The sequence below is a fragment of the Mus caroli genome, chromosome 4 (assembly GCF_900094665.2).
Source record: "Mus caroli chromosome 4, CAROLI_EIJ_v1.1, whole genome shotgun sequence".
NCBI classification, from domain to species: Eukaryota; Metazoa; Chordata; class Mammalia; order Rodentia; family Muridae; genus Mus; species Mus caroli.
This window is the reverse complement of record NC_034573.1, coordinates 140,243,397-140,269,788: the sequence shown is the minus strand read 5'-3', so window position 1 is coordinate 140,269,788 and position 26,392 is coordinate 140,243,397. Positions and strand designations below refer to the sequence as shown.

At 42.2% G+C, this 26,392-nt stretch overlaps 1 protein-coding gene across 9 annotated transcripts in view; it reads right to left on the bottom strand.

Annotated features, from left to right (window-relative positions):
- Rere (arginine-glutamic acid dipeptide repeats) overlaps nt 1–26,392 on the bottom strand; it is a 342,546-nt gene that overhangs the window by 248,615 nt on the left and 67,539 nt on the right. For 2 of the 9 annotated variants that reach the window (XM_029475939.1, XM_029475942.1), the window contains exon 1: nt 5,442–5,841. The exons of 2 other annotated variants lie outside the window; for them this stretch is intronic. The gene's annotated coding sequence lies outside the window, so the exon portion shown is untranslated. Of the gene's footprint in view, nt 1–5,441; nt 5,843–26,392 lie in introns of those variants that run through there. 5 more of the 9 variants (XM_029475944.1, XM_029475945.1, XM_029475947.1 and 2 more) reach the window with 4 other exon arrangements.

Below are 26,392 nucleotides of genomic sequence, written 5' to 3'. Positions count from 1 at the left end.
AAACGGCCGATCATAAGGCCTTCAAGGCACACACTGAGTTGCTTGACTCGAGAGATGAGCAAGTTTTGAAGATCAGTGGGCAACTAAGAGCACTGGCCAGCAGCCTGCAATCTGCATCCTACCCACACCGTGGAATTCCAGCACCGACTTCCATAACTTAGCCTCTGACTTTCATGTGTCGCTGCATATCTACAAACACCCATTACATAAAACTAATTGATAACACAATAAACGTAACTTCTAAAAAAACAATCAGAGGATGAGGAATCTGGAGTCCTAGCCAAACTGTTCAACCTCTTGATGCCACAGGGCTTTGACATGGATCTCTCTTATACCTACAAGGACTAAATAACTCATGGCAAAAAAGAATAACACAAAGGAAATGGAATTATCTACACTCCTGCTGTCCAGAGAAAGGTAACCAGCACTTCTTCTTACCGTGCTGAGTAAGCACTGGCATGTGGCTAGGGTCACACTATGTAGTTAAACAGCTACTGTTTAACATAAGGGGAAAAGCGTCTTAATTTTCTCTCCTTCCTTCCTTCCTTCCTTCCTTCCTTCCTTCCTTCCTTCCCTCCCTCAGTGTATGAATGTATTCAATGGAACTTGGGGTATTTTTCTCTATCACTCTCCACCCTACTTTTTAAAGTCAGGATCTCCATCAATGAATCTGTAATTCAGTGATTTAGCTAGACAGGAAATTGGGCAAGACCCTAGGTTCTTCCTGACTCTGGCTTCCCAGTACCACAGTTATAGAGTTACACTGAACTTTTATGTGGGTGCTGAGGCTTGAACTCGGGTCTTCATGCTTGTGCAACAAGCACTTTTCCCTATGAGCCATCTCACCTGCCCCAGTTATAATGACTTTTAAATGCCTGCATACCCCTTGCATAGACAGATTATGATTCAAACATTTCATTTCCAATACTAGAAGCTTAAAACTGGCAAATCACTATATTTATTTAATGCCTGTTTTGATGGTTGTTTTTATTCTTTTCTTCTCAAATCCTCTTCCTCTTTCTGTATTTGAGAGATGAGCCAAAATGTATAAATGGTGGCTAAGAAATCCTTCCATTGACATGAGAAATGCATTCTTATCACACAAGGAAAAGCAAATCACTTAAGAAGTAACACTTTATTGTGCTATGTTTCAAAACAAAACACCGTCATGCTCATGGATTAGCTTGGTTTTTTATTGTTTGATGATTGGGTTTTTTTCCCTCTGTTGTCATTGAAACAGTGTCTCAACTCTCTAACTCAGGCTAGCCTGGATCTCACTATGAAGCACAGACTAGCCTCAAACGTCAGAATCCTCCTTCCTCCACCTCCTAAATTGAAATTACAAGTGTAAGCCGCCATCATCAGCCATGTTATCTCCTATTTTATCAATTACTATGTTCTCTTTTCTTCTCCTTCTCCTTCCACTGCACTGCACGGTGAAGACAGGGACTCTGCACGGCAGCGCTTTCTGCACTGTGCACGCAGTAAGCCAGGTCTATCCTCAGCACGTCTGTGGAGTACTAAGCTTTGACTATAGCTGGTCTATTAGAACCTTACTCCCCAGTGCTGTTGTGCTGTAAGGGCCTAGAAGAAATTAACTGAGTTGTGTATGAGTGGACTGATGAGAAAAGGGCTAATTTTCTGAAAGCTGCCCCACTCCTGCCCTCCCCATGCCTTGCCCTGCCCTGCCCTGCCCTGCCCACTCCTACCCACACCTGCTCACCCCTGCTCACCCCTGCTCAATCCTGCTTACTCCCATTTCCTTTCTAACCTTTTGGCCTTCAGCTACTGAACAAGGCTGTTACCAGGACATAAGCCAAATAAACTTCTAATTGTTCTGAATTACCCATTCGCAAGGCATCATGCCACGAACCTCTAAAGCCAACCCTCAGAGGTGGAGGCAAGAAGATCGGGAATTCTGAGCCAGCCTGCACTTCATGAGACTCTGTCCCAAAACCAGTAATAACTAATTAAAAAGTTAATTGGAGCTGGAGAAATTAAGAGCACTCACTGGCTCCTCTTCCAGAGGACCTGGGTATATTTCCCAACACCCGCACAGCAGCCCCTATCTGTAAATCTAGTACCAGTAAATCAAATGCCCTCTTCTGGCCTCCGTAGGCAGCAGGCATGCATATAGTATACAGACAGACAGATTGGGGGCAGGGGGAGCGCTAAGTAAGTAAATTATTCAGCAGAGCATGACATCACACACCCTTTAGATACACTCACTGCTTTCCTATTGAACTAAGAGAGTCTGTTAGTTTTTCCAATAATTAAATGTCAGCATTACTGTTTTAATGTTTTTCATTACAAATGTTATCTGTCACAGATACACTGGCCTTTAAAGGACAAGCCTAAGGCTTCACTCACTATTAATGTTTATATCCAAAGACCTGTGTCAGTAATAACACACATCTAGCAGAAGGACTTGTGAAATATTCCGTTCAGCGTGGACCTAGGACACACCTCTGAATTCCATTTTCACTCAGCAGTCTCTAGCTGTCAACATCAATCTTTCCATTTTCCTCAGTCAGACACACACTCTTAGTTCCTCACCCCAAGTCATTTCAAGAATCCACTGCTCTGATCATTTAAAAAGAATGTCCAGCCGGGCGTGGTGGCGCACGCCTTTAATCCCAGCACTCGGGAGGCAGAGGCAGGCGGATTTCTGAGTTCGAGGCCAGCTTGGTCTACAAAGTGAGTTCCAGGACAGCCAGAGCTACACAGANAAACCCTGTCTCAAAAAACCACAAAAAAAAAAAAAATAAATAAATAAAAATAAAAAGAATGTCTATCCAACCTAACCTTTCCCACCGCCCACAGCAGTACAGTAACAAGATCCCACACCGCCTTTATTTATAAGCACACTGGTCATCAAGTCTGCTGCTGTGGCTATGTTCCCGACAGTCTTAGAAGCCCATGATATCAGTGCTGCACAGACTATCTTTTCACCAAGATGACAACGGTAAACAGACCCAGGCAGAGAAAGGGGCCAGTCTAATTACAATCTGTCCCTCAGCCTTCAAAGCCTGACTTCATCACAGGCCTATAAGACAAAGATTTATGTCTATTCAATCTTAAATCTTGAGAAAATACTTTGTAATAACTTGGTACCAGTGACACATTTTTAAATTGACATTAGTGAACACACGCCCCTCAACAGAAACATCTCTAACTCTTCTAGGACTCGCCCAGACAGAGCACGGGTCAGCATCTCTTCTCAGGGTCTTTGGTGAAGTGAGAGAGAAGACAAAGAGGAAACAGTCTAGTTAATGCCAGTCTAGTTAATGCCATTGATGTTAACATTTGTTTTGAGTTTCACAAAGTAACACTAGAGAACAAAGACTCCCTGCCTCCTTATTTTTTAAACAATATAGTGACTTCCTGTTATAAAATCTTGTTTTCCCCTGGCTTCTTGGACTATAGAATACCAGGCCAAAACCTTTTGACCTTGGGAATAACGGTAAATATAAAACCTATTAACAGTCTATGTTCCTCAAAGCCAAAAATAAACTTCTCACAAGTATAAACTGTTACAGGAACAAACAAAACCTTGTTTTGTTTCTATCATTTGGTGAAAATCAATGATGGTGGCAATGGGTGAGGGATTAAGAAACAACCAGGCAAATTCACAAAAGCTCTAAAAAAGATAAAACTACCCTGCAGGAACTGCCAGTGCTGCCTGACCTAACAGCTGTACACAGTCGCACTAATTAAAATGAAAAGCCGGTCTGCACCACACACACCACACACGAGTCCCTGAACCCTCCTGCCAAGCTGCCGCAGCTCGCCACCCACCACACTCTTCCCTGCTCTGGCCTATAATACAGAAAGTAAATCAGACGCAGCTGAAGGTTATCTAAATGCTCTCTCCCCCACCCCTCACAGAAATTATCACAACGATACAGACCAGAGCATGGTCCTGTGGACTATTAAAAACACTACACAAAGGAAGTAGAGCCACATTACATCAGCTCTTGCCTCAATTCATAAATTTAAAACCGCAAAACAAGGCAAAAATCTACAAAGCCTTTTTCTGGAAATCTCGGGATGAATTAACGTGGGCTAGGTCTTTAAATATATTACTGAATGGGCCTCATTGATGCATCCCGTTCAGAAGCCAAGGGGAGAGGAACATGTAATCTTAGTCAATTTTATCATGCACGGAGATCAAATAACACTTCAGGAGCAGCCTGCCAAAGGCAGTGCCTGCCAGAGCACAATGAGCACTCAAGGGCTCTGGAGTGAGAAGCATCATCCACTGGCCCCAGAGAGCCTTACAGAATAGTTTCAACACTACTAAATTAGAGCTGGCAAAAAAACAAACGCAGGCTCCTAAGAGCCCACACACCACTGTGGAGTCGCTGTCAGGCATCTGCACACCTGCCTCCTGTTATTTTCCTAGGCAATGTAAATACTCCGAAAGGCAACGGTCTTTTCCTGCCTGGGTCTACATATGCTTAAAAAGGAAGCGCTAGCTGTGCCTCTGGAAATAATTGCCCACAGAATGGATAGGATATTGTTCCCATGTGTAAGGAAGGTCTTAAATCATGTCTACTTTAAATTTGGAGTTCCCTGGGAAAAAGGAACAAAAACTCAATACCACACGTTGGCAGAGTTTAAGGTCTTTGTCAACTCTGTTCACAGCTTTTCCTTAAATGTCTCAATCCTAAAAGCATCCAGGAACACAATTTCAAAGGGAAGATGTAATCTCACTGACCCCCATGTTTATTCACATACCATTTCTGAGATTGCCATATGGCTGAGAGGCCTCCAGCCAAACAATGCCCCTACAGTCAGTGCCACATGTGTGCCAGGAACTCTTAAAGACTGGGAGTAAGACAATGTTACAGGCGCGCCCAACAAAAATTAAGTGGTTAAGCAGGTCTCATAGCAGCAGAGGACTTCTGAACAAGCAAGGTGGTGGAGAGAGGGAGAGAGAGAGGGAGAGGGAGAGAGAGAGAGGGAGAGGGAGAGGGAGGGAGGGAGAGAGAGAGAGAGAGAGAGAGAGAGAGCAATTTAAAGTAAATGTAATTGTTATCAAGAGCCCTGTACTGCAGTTATTTTGGTCAAGAATCAAATCACAGGTGATCAGCATTTTGTTATTACCAAATCCATTAAATTCATTCTATTTCTGAACTTATATTTCCTCCCCAGCAGGCAGTGCAGTCTCAACTAAAACAGCTTCTTGTACATTACAGACTGCTCATCCTCAAACAGGCTTTACTTTCAGAAGGAAAAAAACAAACATACTCAAGAAACATTTTCAAACTGCCTTTTCCCTGCCCCGAAGACGTTTACTATTCGGTTTACTTTAGTTGAAATTTCCAGTGCTGCGAACTATCATAAAGAAACAAATCCCAACTGGAATGTAATGGGTCACTTCAAAAACCAACTCCCCATTCCTAACACTCACCACCAGTTCACCTCTCAACACCCACCTCCGGGAGCCCACACGACACTTGTCTGTCCAACTTCCAGCCCGAGCGAGACCTGCGTCCCCTCGCCGCACAAGGCCGCCGGCCACTTGCCTGTGCGGCTGGGCCAGTCCTCCTCCTCCTCCTGGGGCGCGGGATCCCGCAAACCCCAGGGCGAGAGCCAGGCGGGCGGAGCCAGGAGGCCGGCAGGGCTGGGCGGTGAATTGCACCTCCAAACAAAAGGAGGCCGGGCGCCGGGCGCGCGGGTGGGTCCGGGCTGCTACAAGCGCCGGCCCTCGGCTGGGGATGCGCTGGGCCCACGGCCACAGCGCTCACTCGAACTCCTTCAGCCCCGGCGGCCTGGCCAGCACCGCCACGTGCCTGTGACCCAGACTAGAGAGAAAGAGCCGCCTGAGCGCGACGGCGGCCAGCAAAACCCGGGCTGGAACGAGGCCGGTTCCGCACGCGCCCAGACCGCCACCATGGGGCTAGCACACACAATGCCCGCCGCAATTGTAGCTCCTTCCCTGCCCCGCCACCCTCAAGTTCCCCCAATCCTCCCAGTGTTCCCAACAGCCGGAACTGCAAGGCTGAGTGATTGATGGTAGCTCTTAATAGCGTGGTCAGCTAGAAAATGCATCTGCAAGCAAGACATTAAAGAGGCAGCGCATTCCCGATTGTGATCAGCAGTTCACACATCCTAGTGCAGCCTCAGCTTCAACAAGGAATACTAATGCTAAACCACCTTGATGCCTAACAAATGCAGATGACACAACCAAGGTCCACAGACAACCAAACACTTGCTTTCAAAACCACAGGAGAGCAGCACTGTTTGGTGGCAAACATTTCTGACCCCCATTTTTCTTATAATTTAAGAATTTCTCTAAGTGACTTAACTAAATCTCTCCCGACCGTTTCCAAGAGGTATTAAAGATCCATCTGCTACACAAAATGTAGGTTAAGCTGGACTTGATCGAAACTCACCTAATAAAGCCAATAAAATGCACATTCTTTGTCATGTGGCTTTAAATAAACAACTCATCAGCTAGATTCAAGGCTTCATCGTTAACTCAACTTGTAAATTCATCTGAAGAGATTATCGACTGATAATTTCAAACTACTTCTTTCCCCAACTCCCAAAGAAGTCTGCTCAAAACATTATCAACTTGATAAATTTTATTAAAATTAAATCTAACTTTACTTATACCATGTACACTACTGCTTAGTAGTAGTAGCAAAGATTGTTTGGTCCTTATAAATAAAACATTCCAGGAATTTTTAGGAACTCCTAAAAGAATATGGATTTAAAGTACAGACATGGCTATTGACCCAAATGAAAGAGCAGCATGCTCCACGTTTAAATGGTCACTTGGTGACTTCACCTGTGCACCTTTCACCTTCCAGCAAGTTTGCTCAAATGGTTTTATGCACGTTAATTCAACTTCTAAAGGCAGAATAAATTTTCTAATTTCCTGGGTATCTTTTTAGAAAAGATTAAAGTAATGGTTTTTTTCAAACTGCTTAAACAAAGTAGAAGGAAGGTAAGGGTAGGATTCAGAGGCTCTCTCTTGTTGGCACCAATCATGAAGCTGCCATGAGAGGCCAAACCTACTCCATCTCAGAACAAGCTTCCATCTTAAAGAAACGAAAAATAGCATGAAAACTTGACCTGCAGCAGAACCCAAGCTACACCAGAGTACCAAGAAGGGCCCCCTTGGCTTGACCTTGGCCAGAGTTACTCCCTAGCTACTTCCTAGCAACAGTTAATCAAAGATCAGTCTGATTGTTTCAGATGTACTTTCAGAGCATCTGTGATTGTATACAGCCGATTCAGAGCACTCACCTGTCAGCTTACAGTCATTCTATTTAGATGCTTGCCGGACTGGACACTCCTTCCCTCACCCCCTCATTTGCTCCTATTTTCCTATAAAAACGTCCTGCAGAGGGAAGGAGGCAGCTCCATCTTCCCATCCTGTCCTGCTGTGTCAGGATTTGGTTGGAGGAGAGCCCAAGCCTGGGCTTGTAATAAAGAGACCCTAATGCTTTTACATGAGTGACAGCTCCTTGTTGGTCTTTTGGGGCTCATGAACGCTTCCTAGCACAACAACATGTATACTGAAAGGCCATCTTTGGGACTGGAGAGATGCCACAGAGGTTAAGATGACTGCTCTTGCAGAGGACCCAGGTTTGATTCCCAGCACCCAGAAAGCAGCTGATGACTGTAAGTAACACCAGTACCAAGTGATCTGACACCTTCTCTAGTCTGCAGCAGACATACACACGTGTAAAACACTCATACACATAAAATAAAAATAAAATAAAAAACCTTTGGGCAGGGGGAGAAAAACCATCTAGGTTTACAAGGGCAATCTTGCTCCAAGTAACTGCAATAACTTCTGAGAGCTGACGAAGCACAACGCCTCTGTCGCCCTGCAAGGTGGCCATGGGCAGTACACACTGGAGCTGCTCTGCAGTGTGAATCTACATCTGCCACAGCTCCACTAAAACGCCACTCTCGAATGAAACCATCCTAAGACCTGAAAATCTGCTTCATAACTAAGTGGCTCTGAGTTAATCTCCATATATGTCAGAGATCAAACAACCCCAAAGCCTACCCACAAAAGCTACTCCTGTACTTAGACACACTTCCAATTTGTAGCCAGATAAACCCAGACACATAGCAAAGCCTATAGAGGATTTGCTCCCCATAACTCACAGAAACTTACAGAGAATATACAAAATGAGGAAATAGAGTCACTGCCCATAAATCAAATATTCACAGCAAATGTCTGTGTGCTTAGCACCAATTATCTGGTGAGGGCCAAACAAAGCTTTTCTGACAGGCCGTTGTCTAGAAGGGCTGGTTAACAGTGAGTCTGAAAACAGTAAGAATAACTGAACTTGTACATTCCAAGCTCCTGCTACGCCAGCCTCTGGGAGTCCTGTGAGCCTTGATAGCACACTATTTTAAATTTTTATTATCTGGGGAGGGGTGCACATGCACACATATAAAGGTCAGAGGACAACTTGGCAGAAGTTGGCTTTCTTCTTCCACCATGTGGGTCCTGGAGATGGAACTTATATGGTCATTAGGCTTGGCAGCAAGTACAGAAGTGGCTTTTACAGAATTCGATGACACAAATCTTTAGCTCTTCTTTTGCAGACTCTTCCCATCCACCCATATCCAGAGCACCCAGTTACAGCCAATCTTTCCATTTCCCTAGCATCAGATTTCTACAAGAAGCCTACCTGCTTCTTTCACTATGATAGAAAGAATCTCCCAGATGCCCCTTTCACATGATCAGCATCTCAAATAACTAGCTTCCAGCAAGTTAATGTATCTCCTCTCAGCCTGTAAAAGTCTAATAAAGGTGCTGGTGAGCTTCTCAATGATTAAGAGCACTTGCACTAACTCTGACAACCTGAGTTCAATACTTGGGACTAACACAACCGAAAAGAACTGACTTGCCAGGGTGTCTTTTGACCATCCCAAGTGTACACATGGCACAAATGTGTTCCATCACAGAGTAAAATGTTAGAAGAGAAGAGGGGAAAGCCCAATAAAAAGCAAGATTTTCCACCCATGTTATGATGATGCAAACATTGGTCCTAAAGTGATTTACATAGACTCTGAGACCCAACTTGTATCCTAATTGCAAGGACAGGATTTTTAAGAGTTAAAGAGGAGCTAGGAGTGAGAGCATATGATTTTAACTCCAGCACTAGAAAAACAGAGGCAGGCAGGAAACCTGATCTACATAGTGAATCCAAAGCCAGTTAGAGCTACATAGTGAGACCCTCTCCCAAAAATACTAAACCAAAAGCAAAGAGTTAATGAGATCCAGAAGCCACTATTAATTCAAAATCAGCTCTTGCTACTTCTGACATTTAGGCAATAGATACTCATATTGAGCAATGAAAACAGAATACAAAATTTTGAAAGCACTTTGTGTACATATTCAGTCTTCCAAATTTCTTTGAATATGACTGTGTTGCAAACTCTGCTCAAAGAAAGAGTAGTGCAATGAATTTTTAATTTTTTTATTAGATATTTTCTTCATTTACATTTCAAATGCTATCCTTAAAGTCCCCTATACTCTCCCCCTGCCCTGCTCCCCTACCCACTCACTCCTACTTCTTGGCCCTGGCATTCCCCTGTACTGGAGCATATAAAGTTTGCAAGATCAAGGGGCCTCTCTTCCCAATGATGGCCAACTAGGCCATCTTCTGCTACATATGCAGCTAGAGACACGAGCTCTGGGGGAACTGATTATTTCATATTGTTGTTCCACCTATAGGGTTGCAGACCCCTTCAGCTCCTTGGGTAATTTCTCTAGCTCCTCCATTGGGGGCCCTGTGTTCCATCCTATAGATGACTGGGAACATCCACTTCTGTATTTGCCAGGCACTGGCATAGCCTTCACAGGAGACAGCTATATCAGGGTCCTTTCAGCAAAATCTTGCTGGCATATGCAATAGTGTCTGCTTTTGGTGGCTGATTATGGGATGGACCCCTGGGTGGGGCAGTCTCTGGATGGTCCATCTTTTTGTCTTAGTGCCAAACTTTGTCTCTGCAACTCCTTTCATGGGTATTTTATTCCCTATTCTAGGGAGAAATGAAGAGTGTAATGAATTTTGTGTTCACTTTTTCCTCTATTTTCCCTGTCATGGAAGTCTATTCAAAGGCTCTTTTGACTAAAAGCTCCCAGTAGTGATCAGAGACCATTCCAAACCTACCTCCACACCACTCAAAGCAAAGATTTTGCCTTACACCTAATTGATAGGCGTTTGCAATTAAGGCATCTGCAGAAGAAAATAAGAGTTAATATAGGGGGCTGGAGAGATGGCTTAGTGGTTAAGAGCACTGACTGTTCTTCCAAAGGTCCTGAGTTCAATTCCCAGCAACCACATGGTGGCTCACAACCATCTGTAATGGGATCTGAGGCCCTCTTCTGTTATATCTGGACAACTACAATGGACTCATATACATAAAATAAATAAACAAATCTTTTTTTAAAAAGTTAATATAACAAAGCTACACATTTTTCAGGAGTTTTAGCACACAACAAAGACTGTTGCATGGTATGAATGAAACAATGCTAGGTATGCCCAGACTCAAGAGGCTTGCTCTCAGTACTGCACAGGGCAGCACTTGGTGCCTACAGCATCTCCTTCTGGCCACGTCAGGTATCACTTCCTTTTGCACTAAGCTCCACTCCACACCATATCCAGTTCCTGGTTTCCTAACAAACCTTCACCTATCAAAACAACCCTGTCAAGTTGAATACCATGAAGAGATAATGAGAGGAGACTGCAGATGCAGCAGGAGCAAAGCATTCCACACTCTACAGGCCTCAGCATGCAGCCACGTGAGCTGGCATCTGACTTCATCCTAGCAGTTATAATTAAATCCAAAGTCTACTAAACTAACATGAAAGCTAGGACCAGGAACTGCCCACAGGGAAAATAGGAAGCACACTCCGTCAACAGCTAAACAGGGCCCTGTTATTAAAGACTCGAAACTTCCTACCCCTGCTCCATGTCTATCCTCTCCACACACTGCCTCTGCCATAGCAAAGAGGAATCTTACCTGCTCCTTACAAAGAGGGGAGGTTTGGCTACTCCTCAAGACCACGGAAAGAGGAAGGAAGGTTATATGATTTAATGTAACATTTTAAACAATGGCCAACAACAACATCAACAACCACTAACTAGGCAAGACAGTGAAACTTTGTAATCCCAGCATTTGGAAGATGGGAGAAAGAGAACCACAAGGTCAAGGTTAACCTGGACTTCATGAACTCCTGTAGGGGAAAAAAAAAAAAAACCCTAGAAAAACAAAATACCCAAGTCAAGCACACATTAACTGAATCAGTTCTGTAGTACCAGTCAGTAAGGGAATTTTAAAAAAAATATTACTACGTAGAATATGGACTTATTCTCAAGTATGGTAGCATAGGCCTTTAATTTTAGCACTAAGGAGGCAGAAGCAGTCACATCTCTCTGAATTTCAGGTCAGCCTGGTGTCATAGCAAATTCCAGGACAGCCATGGCTAAAGATACCTTGTTTCAAAAAATATAAACAAACAAACAAACTCGGCAGTGCTAACTTTAAAAATGAATAAAAGGGAAAAAATAAAGAAGCCAGTCCCAACTCTTTGAAGGAAGAGGCAAGAGGAACTCTGCAAGTTCAAGCCCAGCCTGTGCTATAAGGTGAGACTTGTTTCTCAATTAATTAATTAGTTAATTAACCAATTTTAAGGGGAAAGATCATTATTTACAGGCAGGCAGATTTTTTAGTTTGAGGTCAGCCTGGTCTACAGCGCAAGTTCAAGGACAACCAGGGATGCATAAAGATGCCCTATCTCAAAACAAAATAAGAAATTTTAAGTTTTTCTAATACATGGTCTTATGGCCACATATTAGTTAAGTTTATATAAATTAGCTTTCTTCTTTCCAAGCTACCAAAATGTCACCAGTTTGGAAAATCTTAACAGTTTTCAAAAAAACAAAAACAAAACACAAAACTGTATTTCTTTTTGAAGTTCTTTTAGACTTTTTTTTTTAATTAAAATGTTATATCCAGAGGCAGGCGGATTTCTAAGTTCGAGGACACAGAGAAACCCTGTCTCGAAAAACCAAAAAAAAAAAAAAAAAAAGTTATATCTTCCTATAAAAGAAACTAAACGGCTCTAATCAAGGGCTTAAAGTCTCTCCAGGTTCTCTTCTCCATTTGTGAATTTGCATACATCTCTATGACCATGCATGCTCATTTGTCCAGTGGTTCATTCTGTTGATATTTATTTCACAGAAATTAAATCCTACTGTTTATAGCAACTTGTTCTCCTCACTTTACACCTAGCCATCAACAGCACATTCCTCATCACAACTGCACAGAAGTTTACAGTGTGGGTGTACAGTAATTAGGAAATTCCTTCCTGAGGCTGTTAACACAGAGTTTCTGGATTTATTTTTCCTGTTATAAATACTCTTACAACAAACGTCCATGAGAAGTCTTGTTTTGGTGCACAAATGTATTCTATAGAGGGGGAACTAGGAACTCTTAGTTCACCTTGCCAGTCAGAGCTTAAAGGCTGGGCCAGCCACAGTAGGTGCTGTTGGCACATGCCTACTGGCTGTGGGAACTCTCCTCAGTCTCTTGCCTTTCTAAAGGCATCTTCAGATTATTCCTCCTAATGTACCTAGTCCTAGACGTAACTAGCCTTGCCTCAACACATTCTGGTATCTCTTATGAGTGGAAAAAATTCACTATAAGCTGCTTTGGTGTTAAATTCCAAAATTTTATTTTTCCATTTAACTCCCACGTACAAAAGCTAAGATTGCTATGGACCTTCACAACCCATCCCAAACCAAATCAAAATGGTCTCTAGGTTCCAGGCTCCCCCAAAAGATTCCAGAGTTCCTGTTGTTCTAGCACTAAATGGTAACAGCACATTCTTCCTTTTTAAGAATCCTTGGTCAGACATGATAGCACACACCTTTATTCCCAGTATTTATGAGTCAGAGGCAGGAGGATCTCTATTAGTTCAAAGCCAGCCTGGCCTACAATAATAAGTCCCAGGGAAGCCAAGACTATACAGTGGGCCTCTGTTTCAAATAAAGAACCAGGCATGGAGGGCCTTTAATCCCAGCACTCAGGAGGCAGAAGCAAGCAGATCTCTAAGTTTGAGTCCAGCCTGGTCTACAGAGTGAGTTCGAGGACAGCCAGGGTTACACAGAGAAACTCTTGTCTTGAAAAATATGCATAGATAGATAGATAAACAAACAAGCAAAAAAGTATTATTTACATCCTAAAGTACATGTAAAATTAACTATCTTGTTGTTTGTTTCTATGTATCAAGTGCTACAGAACAACCTAGAAATACATGACACTATCTTTAAAAAATAAGTAATAATAAACATATTAAATATAAACTGCTTCTTTTGGATGGCTCACATTACTCTCTTCTGATAGTAACTCTCACCTATGCCATTGCCACAAAGCCTTAAAGGCATAGAAAGGTCAGGCCTAAAGCATCCTAATCCTCAAGGAGCCTTCCTGGTGCATTCACTCACCATATCATGATTCTCTCACATGTGCTCCTTGCTAGGTAAAGGTGTTGAAGAGCAGAAATATAAAGCATTAAATCAAGTACACTGGTAATAATTATACCCACAGAATAAAACCATGAACACACCTGCCACAATAAAGGAGTTAAAGTTTATGTACTTTGATGTCATCCTTTTAATATTTAATTTTTCCTTCAGTAAATAAGCTTGTGATTAAATATAAAGTTAGGTAAACATTACTGTAATCAAGACAACAGATTTTCTCTCTTGTTTCTGAAACAGGGTCTTTCTGTGTAGCCTGGTTAGATTCAACGGGACGCCCAACAGTCATCTTGCCTTTGTCTCCTAAGAGCTGGGGTTAAAAATATGCATCGTCAAGCTCAGGTCCATCCTCTTGGAACGTAATTAGAAATGGCATCAAATTATAACTATGTAAGAACAACATTAAGGCTAGGCACTAATTAACTTTTCTTTATGTTTCATAGTAATGAGCCCCAAACATATTTCACATAAATTAAACATAAATTAAAAAAACAATAACTTCTTACTAAGTATTTAAATGTATTACCTTGAGGAAATCTTAAAAAGTGTCAACACAAGCCGGGCGTGGTGGCGCACGCCTTTAATCCCAGCACTCGGGAGGCAGAGGCAGGCGGATTTCTGAGTTCGAGGCCAGCCTGGTCTACAAAGTGAGTGCCAGGACAGCCAGGGCTACACAGAGAAACCCTGTCTCGAAAAACCAAAAAAAAAAAAAAAAAAGTGTCAACATGACTAAAACATATTCTAGGGAAGAAACACAACCTAGGGGTGTTATCACCTTATCTATTTACAAGAAGGGAGAAGTAAATGGAACCAAAGGTCAGGCAGGAAGCACAGATCCCGAAAGTGAGCATCTCCCCCAAGGAGAGCAAACAAAGTCCCAAGGCCTCTAGGTAGACTTCCTAACTGCCCTGCTTATTCACTCTAAAAACTCGCCCGGGTCAATGTATAATGACAAGAGGCAGCACAGAGGAGAGGCCGGGACACACTCAGGGCACAGATCTTGATGCTGGATGGGATGTTTAGAAAAGCCCTTCGGTGTCTCAGTGGGGATCCAGCAAAGTTTACTGGAGAATACGATAATACAAAACCAGAATCATTATACCAAGAACTGAAAATATTAAAGTAGATATTTGTGAAATTAAAGTAACGCATACAAACTTGAAACACTGCTTTTGCCTTTTTGTCGTTGTTCTGATTTGCGGTTCTTCTAGTACTATGTGTCTAACAGACTAAACTCTTTGAAAATAAAATCACCATCTTTCTCAGGAAAAATACTTATTAAACTTTTCCAAAAAAAGTAAATGAGTACTATTTACAAGGTTCAACATCCCAGGGAGGATTACTGAGTCGGTAATTCTCTGCATAAAGAACAATTACTTCCCGACAGGAAATGTCTGACTAGCCTAATTCAAACCGTGTACTGAAGCATGCCAGGATATACTGATTCAAACAAACTCCAAAGCCCGGGTAAGAGGAATGCTTGGCTAAAACAACGCCTTTAGAGAAGCCGAGAGGTGAGGCTCTCATGAAGACAAATGTTCAACACCCATTCTCCTTGGGAGTTTAATCTTTAACTGACCAGAAAAGACAAATATTTAAGTCACAGGAAATTCAGTTCCATACAAAGGAAGACTCAGGCTAACTTCTTGGGCTTACACCATTTCATTAATCCTAACAACAAAACCAAACACTGATCATTCCCTCCAATCTTCAGAGTGAAGCTGACCACAAGGAAAAAACATGAAAGCCATCTCTCACTGGGTGTGTGTATCTAAAGGATTGCAATGCAAATCGTGTCCTAAGTCCTGAAAGGAAATGACTGCCCAATGCCTCCTTTATAGTCTCTCCAGGCCAGGGCAGGCCCTTATCATGAGATTTTCCTGACATGCCAATTATAGGAGACACTGAACAAATGGGCAGATGGTAGAAGCCAACCTCTCTCTGTTATCTTTTATTGTAAACCTAACAAGTATCACATGAGTCCTGTGATAGGCTTTTGTTTTGTTTTCTTGGGGGGGGGGGGCAGGAGGGAGGAAGGAAGAGGGAGGATTTCAGTGTGTTTGAGAAAAGCCTGATCTACATAGTGAGTTCACAGCCAGGAAAGGCTAGAGAGAAAACAAGCAAAACAACACGAGAAATCTGGTGCTATACACTGAGGAATATTTATCAGCATATGGCCTCATGGTCCCAACCTACAATAAAATAATAGCAAATATTTCTATTTATTTTTTTCCAGCCAAGGACTAATATACTTAGAGAAGAGTTAAAATAATTCCCAAACAACTAGAAAAACCATTCAGGGGAAAAAAAAAGTATTATAAAAACTGAATCAGGGCTGGTGAGATGGCTCAGTGGGTAAGAGTACCCGACTGCTCTTCCAAAGGTCCAGAGTTCAAATCCCAGCAACCACATGGTGGCTAACAACCATCCGTAACGAGATCTGGCGCCCTCTTCTGGAGTGTCTGAAGACAGCTACAGTGTACTTACATATAATAAATAAATCTTTAAAAAAAAAAACCTGAATCATAAATATTGTAAGCTAGTCTTCAACATTAAATAGTTGTCTTTTATGATAAAAGCTAAAGAAAATCACAGTAACAAATACTATGGCTTTTAAAAAGCAATTAGCGGTGAGGTTAAGAACTGATAGATATGCGTTTTTATTACTTGACTTTAACCATTATAAAGTCTTAGAGAACTCACTTCTCTTGCTGAGGATCAGTACTCCCCAAAAGGCTCACAGTCTGATGGATGACCTCTTCTGGACTCTTCAGGCTCCTGCACACATGTGATATATATAAACTGAAGACACAGACATGCATGCATCCATCCATACACATAAATAATACACATTTTTAGTAATCAATGTAAGTATTAGTTTGCTTGTAGACAAGGTTTCAATGCATGTCAAGTTAGTCTAGAACTCTCTGTCTGTCTGTCTGTCTGTCTGTCTGTCTGTCTGTCTCCCTGTGTGGTCAGGAAAGGCCAGGAAGCCAGCCCTGACCCTCCGCAGAGGAGGCCGGCATCTGCAGTGTTTTACAGTTTACCTTTAGGATAGCTCTCCCTGGGGACTCAGCTACCGTGATGAGCATGCATGGGCAACAGGCAGCCTCAGCATCACCTGCAGTACTCAACACACAATCCTACCACAGGCATCCCTGGAAACAAGGCATCCTAACAGGCTTGTAGCTCAGCGTTCACCCAGCTACATCTTCTGAAACTGAAAGGCATTGGGCAGTGCCTTAAGTTTAATTCCTAACCATGAACCATGGCTTGATTCTTGGTCTGGATTCTTTTTCGTTGTTGTTGTTGTTGTTTTCTTTTGTTTTTTGTTTTTCGAGACAGGGTTTCTCTCTGTGTAGCCCTGGCTGTCCTGGAACTCACTCTATAGACCAGGCTGGCCTTGAACTCAGAAATCCGCCTGCCTCTGCCTCCCAAGTGCTGGGATTAAAGGCATGCGCCACCACACCCGGCCTTAGTCTGGATTCTTAAGTCTATGCACATTAGTGAAATTTTAAAATAACAAAATTAAGAAATTACCTACTAAAAAAATAGTATAAAAATAATATAAAAATAAATAAACCACAGACAGGGTGAGTTATATATAGTTAACTGGTATATACCGGTTTATGTGTGTCTTAGAGAAAACACAAACACCACACAAACACACACCATGAAAGAAAGAAGGGGACGGGAGACAAGGAAAGAAGGAAGGGAGGGAGGGAGGGAGGGAGGGACCACCCACCATGAGATAGGGCTGTAGGCAAGCCTGTAGACCATTTTCTTAATTACTGAGATGGGGAGGACCCAATCCACTGTGAGTAGTCCCATCCCTGTGCTGGTGGTCCAGAATTCTTTAAGCAGGCTGAACAAGCCATGGGGAGCAACACAGCACCCTTCCAAAATCTCTGCATCAGTTTCTGTCTTCAGGTCCCTGCTCTGTTTGAGCTCCTGTTCTGCCTTCCTTCAATGATAATCAGTGAAATGGAAGTGTAAGCCAAACAAACCCTTCATCTAAGCAATAAAAACATCCACTAAGACACAATGGAAGGAGAAAACTCTCCCAAAAGTTGTCCTCTGACCTATATACACACAATACAAACAACAAACACACACACACATACCCACACACACACACACACACACACACACACACACACAAAACACAAACACACAACACAAACACACACCAAAGGAGTAAACTACAACAAAAGGGACCCATTGAGAGGGCTAGAAAATTGGCTTAAGGTTTAAGACAATTGTTGCTCTTCAGAAAAATCTAGTTTTGATTTCCAGCGCCTTCATAGCTAGTGCACATACATCCATGCAAGCAAAGAGTCGCATACAGACAATAAAAAGAAACATTTAACAAAAAAGAGAACAGAAACAACAATGGATGCCAGTGATGTGTATGCCTGTGGTAGGGAGGGAAAAGGAAGGCTAGGAAACAGAATAAGGGGCTGGAGAGATGGCTCAGCACTGACTGCTCTTCCAAAGGTCCTGAGTCCAAATCCCAGCAAACACATGGTGGCTCACAACCATCTGTAATGAGATCTGACGCCCTCTTCTGGTGTGTCTGAAGATAGCTACAGTGTACTTACATAAAATAATAAATAAATCTTTAAAGAGAGAGAGAGAGAGAGAAAGAGAGAACAGGATGGGAAGGAGGGGCCAGAAAGGATAAATCAAGCCAGACTTTGTGGCTCTGCAATCCCAAAATTGTGGAAGTCATGAGGACCCTGAGTTTGAGGCTGTATGAGGCCACACTTATAAAAAGACAAAGTTCTTGTCAGAGAGGAGGGAGGGAGAGAGAAAGGGAGGGAGGGAAAACCAAAGAGAAGAGAGACGGAATTGTAGTTCAATAGAGTACTTGCCTAGAATGTACAAAAGCCCTGGATTCAACCCCCAGCACATTTAAAAAAATAAAATTAAATTGAAAAAAGTTAGTGAGTACTTTACAGGGTACTGTGGGAGTGTTTCTACAGACAATTCCATGTCCTCAAGAGCAGAAAAGAAAAGGATAAGTACATTTGTGCATAAAATATATGAGACTGAAAAAATTGAAATTTCAAGGTGGCAAGTGGACTCAGTAGTAGTTATGGAGAGGGGTAGAAAACAAAAATTATCAAAATACAATGCATATATTATGAAATGTTCATATACATTAAAATACTATATTTTTAAAATAAAATTCAAATATTTCCCACACAGCAGTGAGTCACTAGGGAGAAGCATCATTTTGCTTGCATGCTGTGCCCTAAAAGGTATACTTGGGCACTCAGACAACTGAGAGCAATGTGGAGGTTTGCCTTGCCTATGTACTGTGTCATGGCAGGGCTTCAGTGCAGGGCTGAACACAAGAGCAAAAATGTGGAGGAGGAAAGCTATACGACTCTTGAGGGGTTTCTACCCAAAAGACGCTTAAACACTCTTCAGGTATAAGAGAGGTACCAGACCCAGGATTCAATGACTTGGTCCCACATCTGCATATCACTGTCCATCACTGAAGGACAGGGCAGGAACCTGGAGCTGATACAGAGGCCATGGAATGGTGCTGCTCACTGGCTTGCTCCCCATGGCTTATCCAGCCTACTTTCTTCTAGATCCCAGGACCACCAGCCCAGGGGTTAACTCCAACAACAATGGACTGGGCCCTCCCACATCAAATCATTAACTAAGAAAATGTCCTACAACTGATCTTATGAAGCATCTTCTCAATAGAGGCTCCCTTGTCTCTGGTGACTCTAGCTGGTATCAAATTGACATAAAACACTGTTCCTCTCCAAACACCAGTGTCAGACAGTGTACATCAGCCTATGACTCCAGGTGCAGGAGAATCTGTCCCCACAAGTACCTGAATTCACAAGCACACTCATACCAACCAGAAACCACAGACTTGACTTGGTAGGGAGGGAAGATGACCTAACACTATCTGCATTATGTCCTATGTAAACAGACACAAAATTGTTTTCTGACTGCCACACATGTCATGGCACACACATTATACATATAAATTACTGTGATAACAAAAATAAATAAACTGAAGGCATTTTTAAAAGGGGGATGACTCAATGAGTAAAGTGCTTGCATCAACAGCAAGAGGAATGGAGTTAGGATCCCTACATGGACGAGTTACGGTCATCTGCAAACCCAGTACTCCTCTAGAATTCCAGCACTCCTATCACGGATGGGAAACAGAGACAAGGGAATTCCCAGGAGCTCATGGTCCAGCTAACCTGGTATAGATGGGGAAAAATCAATCAATCAATCAATCAATCAAACAAACAAACAAACAAACAGACACCTCATCTCAAATAGGTTGACAGGTGAGGATGATGCCCAGGTTGTACTATGACTTCCACAGGGAAGGATGATGAATGGACACACACACACTTATTGGAAACAGCCAAAAAGCTATTACAGCCACAACTATAACAAATTTTATGCTAGAGATCTAACATTAAATGTTATTCCCTATTTCCTTTTGAAACAGAATTGATGAACAAGTCACCATAAGCATGCATTGCAGCCCCAAACAATTGATGCACATATACTGGAGATGGGGAGACAAGAGGGCCACAAGACTGGACCATCTGGCTTGTTCCTCAAGTAGCCACACACATATCCATAAATTTACAGTTTACATTTGCATACAGCAAATAAAAACATTTGATGAAATGGGACAGTGCTTCACCTGGGAAACAATGCTATCAGCATGACCTCAGGATAAGTGTCAGGCAGCCAGCCCATCCGGAAGATACAGCCCTAGGCGTGTCCAACTAAACTCTAGACAACTAGCTTGTACTACAAACTCTCAATTACGGGTCTCTGACTCCAAGTCGACCGGGTTTAAGTGTGAAGACATCCAGTGATGTAGATTTGGACAAATGAACTAATTAGAGTGTGTATGTTCTTCCTCAGACTCCACCAAAGTTCTGACGGTGAAAAGACGCCAACAAAAGCTTGCCATGTTGTGGAATTTAAGGCACACAGATGCTCCACTCATAACTAATGAGAGGAGAATCTTCAATGCCCACCCATAATTCAGATAGGAGGAGCTGGGCACAAGAGTAGAAAAGACTCAAGAAAACCTGGCCATATAGGGAACTGATGATGGGCATGTGCAGTGGCACACACATGTAATCCCAGCACTTGGAAAGCTGAGGCAGGAGAATCATGAATTTGAGACCAGCTGAACTATCTAAGAACCTATCTCAGGACCATGACCACCATAAAAAAAAAAAAAAAAAAAAGCAACTCATAAAAACATCATTGAAAAAGTTCCTGAGCTAAGTCGAATGTGAGGGCATACAAATGGAAGAAGAATCAGGAGTTCAAGATCAGACAGCGCTGGCTATCCCACTAGAGAGCACGTTTAAAACCACCCTGGATAGCATGAGATACTCTCTTGAAATAAAAATTACCATGATTTTAAACCAGTAGTCAACAACATAGACATAAAAATTGAGAAGAATTGAGACTAAAATAAGGTTACAATACTTGCTATAAGTACTATAATACTTGCTGTATTGGGAACAGGGGAACTAAAGACAAGCCCAAGGTCTCCGGCACGCTAAGCTATCCCTGAACAAAGCCCAGGATTTCACAAAGTATTATTTGCTCTAAGACTGGAATTAGAACCAGTTGTGACTGTGGTGAGGGTGCTAGGAATCAAACCCACGCACCCTGGAAGAGCAGCAAATGTCAGTAACCACTGGACCATCTCTACAACAGATTCTCTTTGCTTTTAAGAGGGGGAAAACTGCTTAAGCAGGTAAGATTTAAGAAAATAAATGAGAAAAGGTTAGAAGTATCAGGGGTTAGAACTATTATTCAACAAATAAAACTCAACTACTTTTTTTAAAAAGTAGCAATAACTTATTAGGAACTGAGAAAAATAATTAATATTAGTGATATTCTTATAAGCGAAACTTCCTACTGTTTGCCTCAAACTTAACATGGCACATAACTTTCACTCCTCCCCACCTCCCTCATGCCCCCCCCAAAGTAATTATTTATTGGTTCTGCATTTTAAAGATCTCTTTCCACTTTCTCTGTAGGGCTATCGTCGTGACTCAGTTCACAATTTCATTATCTGCCTGGTGGCTACTCCTACCATAATTAAATGACTCAAATAGGAGAAATGTATTATCTCACAGTCTGGACAATAAAAGCCTGACATTAAGATATCCACAAGACTGGTGATTTCTGAAGCTGTGAGAACATATCTGCTTATAGGCCTTCAGCCACCCTCCTTAGCTTTGTGATTCTTAGGCAGATATCTGGGACACAGTTAGCACTCAATAAATATTATTTATAGTATCATTATCACCACCAACGGCTACATTTTTAAAAATGTATGTGTATGTTTTGCCTGTGTGCATGTCTATGTACCACATCAGCCAGTGCCTAATGCCCACAGAAGGCAGAAGAAGGCATCAGAGCCCTGGAGCTGGAGTTAACAGATGGTTGTAAACTGCCAAGTGAGTGCTGGGAATTCCACCCAGATCCTCTGAAAGAATGGCCAGAGCTCTTACCCACTGGGGCATCTCTCCCTCCTCAACAGCTGATATTGTAAACAGGAAAGGAGAATTAACAGAATTAAAATTTGGCATTAAAAATTTTTTTTACAGCAACACAAAATTTGATATGGCTCTGGGTAAGCAAAAGCAGAGGCAGAAAGACAAGCAAGCGTGTGTTGAATTGGGCCTTCAAGCCCAGAGGACCTACAAGTCTTCTCTCGAACCTTAGAACACTTATTTGGAAATGATTGTTACAGATGCAATTAGCTAAAATGAGGTCACTGGTTGAGTCATACCAAGATACAGACACTGTATAGAAGGGGGATTTAGACAGAGGTGGACATTAGAAGTAATGACAAAACAGAGAGCCATTAAGAAAATATTGCTAGCAGGGCGTGGTGGCGCACGCCTTTAATCCCAGCACTCGGGAGGCACAGGCAGGCGGATCTCTGAGTTTGAGGCCAGCCTGGTCTACAGAGTGAGTTCCAGGACAGCCAGGGCTACACAGAGAAATCCTGTCTTGTAAAAACAAAAACAAACAAACAAAAACAACAACAAAACAAAACAAAAAGAAAATATTGCTATCTAAGAGCTTCAAATATAGGGGCTTGAGAGATGGCTCATTGATTAAAGGTATGTGCTGTTCTTGCAGAGGCCCTGGATTGGCAGCGAGCACATAACCTGTATATCAAGTTCCAGGGATCTGACATTTCTAGTATGTACTGGCACCTGCACACGCACAATACACATAAAATCATGGAGAAGGCACTTGTATATACACACAAATAATAAATTCTTAAAGAATTTTACACATAGAACCATACTCCTCTAGGTGAATACTCTCATTATATCCATGTGTCAGTGAGCAAACAAAGAGGCAATGGTGTTAAACCACCTCTGGTCGATGCAGCCACCTAACCGCACAACCAGGATTTAAATTGGCCCTGCATGCCAAAACAAAAGGCTATCTGGCATAATAATTCAAATTATCAGTCAATAAAGGCTTCCATCTTTGACCCTTTACCTACCTATCACAAACCAACTAGAGTTTTCATTAGATAAAAGGCAGGGGGCTAAGTAAGTAATATTCATCTGCACTTAGGGCCATCAAATCCTGAAAACACTACATTAAATTATTCTATTGATCAAATTAAGCTATCCATTATCAAAACGGAGGAGAACAGCAAATCAAACTAGGAAAAGACAACTCAGAAGAAGGAAACCTAGCTACTTAGCCTTGGGTTAGTGGTGACAATTCAGAACAACTCAGGGGCTGAAAGGGCTTTCCCCAGATGAAGGCAGCAGTGGTACTGCCTGCAGCTCCGCATAAATTGTACGGACTCTGTGTTCTCGCTCCTAAGGACAGCACAGAAACAACCTAAGGAGGTAAGGGAGCTTTCAAAATGAGGAAGAGTGAATCTAAAGGGGCTTGGCGGAGTTTTAAGTACCAACCAGTCTCTGCCTCCTCCACCACTCCATTAAGTATGTTTCATGATACTACTAAATAAGAGTTCACTTTGATTAAACTACTTTCATAGCCAAATGACTTAAAGCTCCATTAACCCAGACTATACTGGAGGAACTGGTTTTTGTCATAGCCAGGATCAACAGAAGTAACCGTTATTTAAATAAAGTAACTGCCTACTCTTAGGTAAAGCAAGGCGGCTGCCATGAAGCACTCAGTGCCAACCAAGTCTAAAGAGTAGGCTGCGGTTAAGATGGAGCCCAGGAAGAAGGTAACTCTCCTATAAAGGACGGCCTGGCTCTTTCAGATACAAAGGCGTTCCATCTGAGACAACCTGCTCTCCAGTTCTAGGAGACTACTATTACTGCCCTCACTGCACAAACCATCACGACAGAACATCCTGAAAGAGAATCATGTTTTGTTTCCAGCCAGGAGCCCATCTTCCCGGCAACGAAGTGCTGAGGGCAAATCACCCTGCAGAGCTGCAATGGGCTCCTCAACTTGTTACCAAAGAGTCTGCCCTAAGCCTCAGCCAAAGTGCCAGTCTGACACAGAAAAGTAGCTTTATATTTTACTAACTATATTTGTTCATTTTTTATTATTTTATTTTGTAATATGTATGAGTGATTTACTTCATGCCTGGTGCCTGTGAAGGCCAGAAGATATTAGGTCCTATACAACTTAAGTTACCCATGATGTAAAGCATCATGTGGGTTCAGGGAACAGAACCTAGAAGAGCAGGCAGTGCTCTTAACCACTAAGCAATCTTCCCAAGCCTCAGAAAACTAGTTTTAATCTTGTTTATTCTACCTGTGAACCGAAAAGTTACCATCAGAAACTGTTCTTAATTGGAGATACACTCAGTGGCAGGGCACAGGTCAAGCAATCAAAAGGCCCCTGTATTTGATCCTGAGCAACACACAATAAAAAAAAAATCATCTATTATGCTAACAAGTACATTCATTCTTTATGGTAACAAAAGCAACCCAATTTATATGCACAAACTGAAGTTGTCACTTCTGGGTAAATACAGAAACCATCATAGTTTATACAGGCTGTACAGAAGTAGACAGTGGGCTATGATGGTTTCTCTATATACAAATAATTGTGAGAGTGAATTTAAAAAGGAAAACATATTTTATGGCACAGAAAATTCAAATGTCAATGTTCATAGGTAAATTTTATTGAAAATGTTCGTGTGTTCATTTACTTATTTGCTTATGTCAACTTTTGTGTGTCATAGACAAGGTTAAAGGAGGCTGGAGAGATGGCTAAGCCATTGAGAGCACTTGCAACTCTTACAGAGGACCTCTATTTGATCCTGAGCACCCCACAAGGGGGCTTGCAACCATTGCTAATGCCAGCTCCAGGGATCTGCTACCCTCTTCTAATCTCCTCAGGCATGCACGTGGTACAGCTACATCCAGGCAAAACACTAAAACATATAAAATAAATTAAATCTTTAAAAATAAAAGATGGCAGGGGAAGGTGGCTGGGCAGTGGTCGCACACACCTTTAATCCCAGCACTCAGGAGGCAGGGGCAAGGGATCTCTATGAGTCTGAGGCCAATGTAGACTACAAAGTGAGTTAGTTCTAGGACACCCAGTGCTGTTATACAGAGAAATCCTCTCATGGAAAACAAACAGGCAGCGTGGAATTGGAAAGTGCAATGTAGACAACAGAGCCAGCAAAGCCCAAAATATTTACTCTATGTCCCTTTCATGAAAGGCGTTCTATTTGTAGACATTATATAATGACTAGTCAACTTCCTTTCTGTAAAAGCCTTCAATCAACTTCCCTTTTCACCCCTTCTAAGAAAAAGTGAATAGAGAAGAGTCAAGGAGCATGAGGCCCTCAAACAAGAGAGGAGGAAGTGGGGAGAGGGAGAAGGAGAAATAACGGACAGTTACTTTATGTGCTTCCTGTGCTTACGGTGTGGGAAAAAACCAAAACCAGGCAGTCCTGGATAGGGTTCGGAAGCTGTTATCTAATGCCCATGACCAAAGCTAATACACAGGATTACCGTTTTAAAACAAAATTTACTGTGTTTTTTTATTATTATTATTTCTTGCCTGCATATGTGTCTGTGTGAAGGTGACAAGTCTACTGAACTAGAGCCTCAGACACTTATGAGCTGCCATGTGGGTCCTGGGAATAGAACCTGGGTCCTTCAGAAGAGCAGTCAGAGCTTGTAACACCAGCCCCACATAGGATTATCATTTGAACTCTTAATCGGTTTCTTTCCAAAGAAATGGCTGTACCTGTTATAGGTCCAACAACAATTTAATTTAACCACAGGTACTAAGTGACTAAGTCCCTGTGATTAAGGGGCAATGTGACTAAGCCAAACAAGAAGACAGGGGACACAAGGCACTCAGTTGAGCTTCCTGTGAAGATCCCAAAGCAGACTGTCAGTCTGGCACATTTGTAGTGCTTGTGTTTGTATAGGAATCTTCAGTCTGAAATATTAACATGCTTTAACAGGTAGACTTTCCAGCAAGAATGATAAACTTGAATTCGATACAGCAAATAAATGCAACTGAATAGCTTTGTTTTAACCAGTCATGATGGCACACATCGACAATCCCAGCACTTAAGAGAATGGAGACAGAAGAATCAAGAGTTCAAAGCCAGCCAGAGCTATGTAAAATTCTATCACAAAAAATTAAACCATATGGGGCTAGAGAGCTGGGTCAATGATTAAAGCAATTTCTGCTCTTCTAAAAGACCTAAATTTGGTTCTAAGCACCCATGTCAAGGCAGATCACAAGAGCCTGCAACAACAGCTGCAAGGGAGTCAACACTCTCTTCCGGCCTCCATATACATGCTACACAGAGAGAGAGAGAGAGAGAGAGAGAGAGAGAGAGAGAGAGA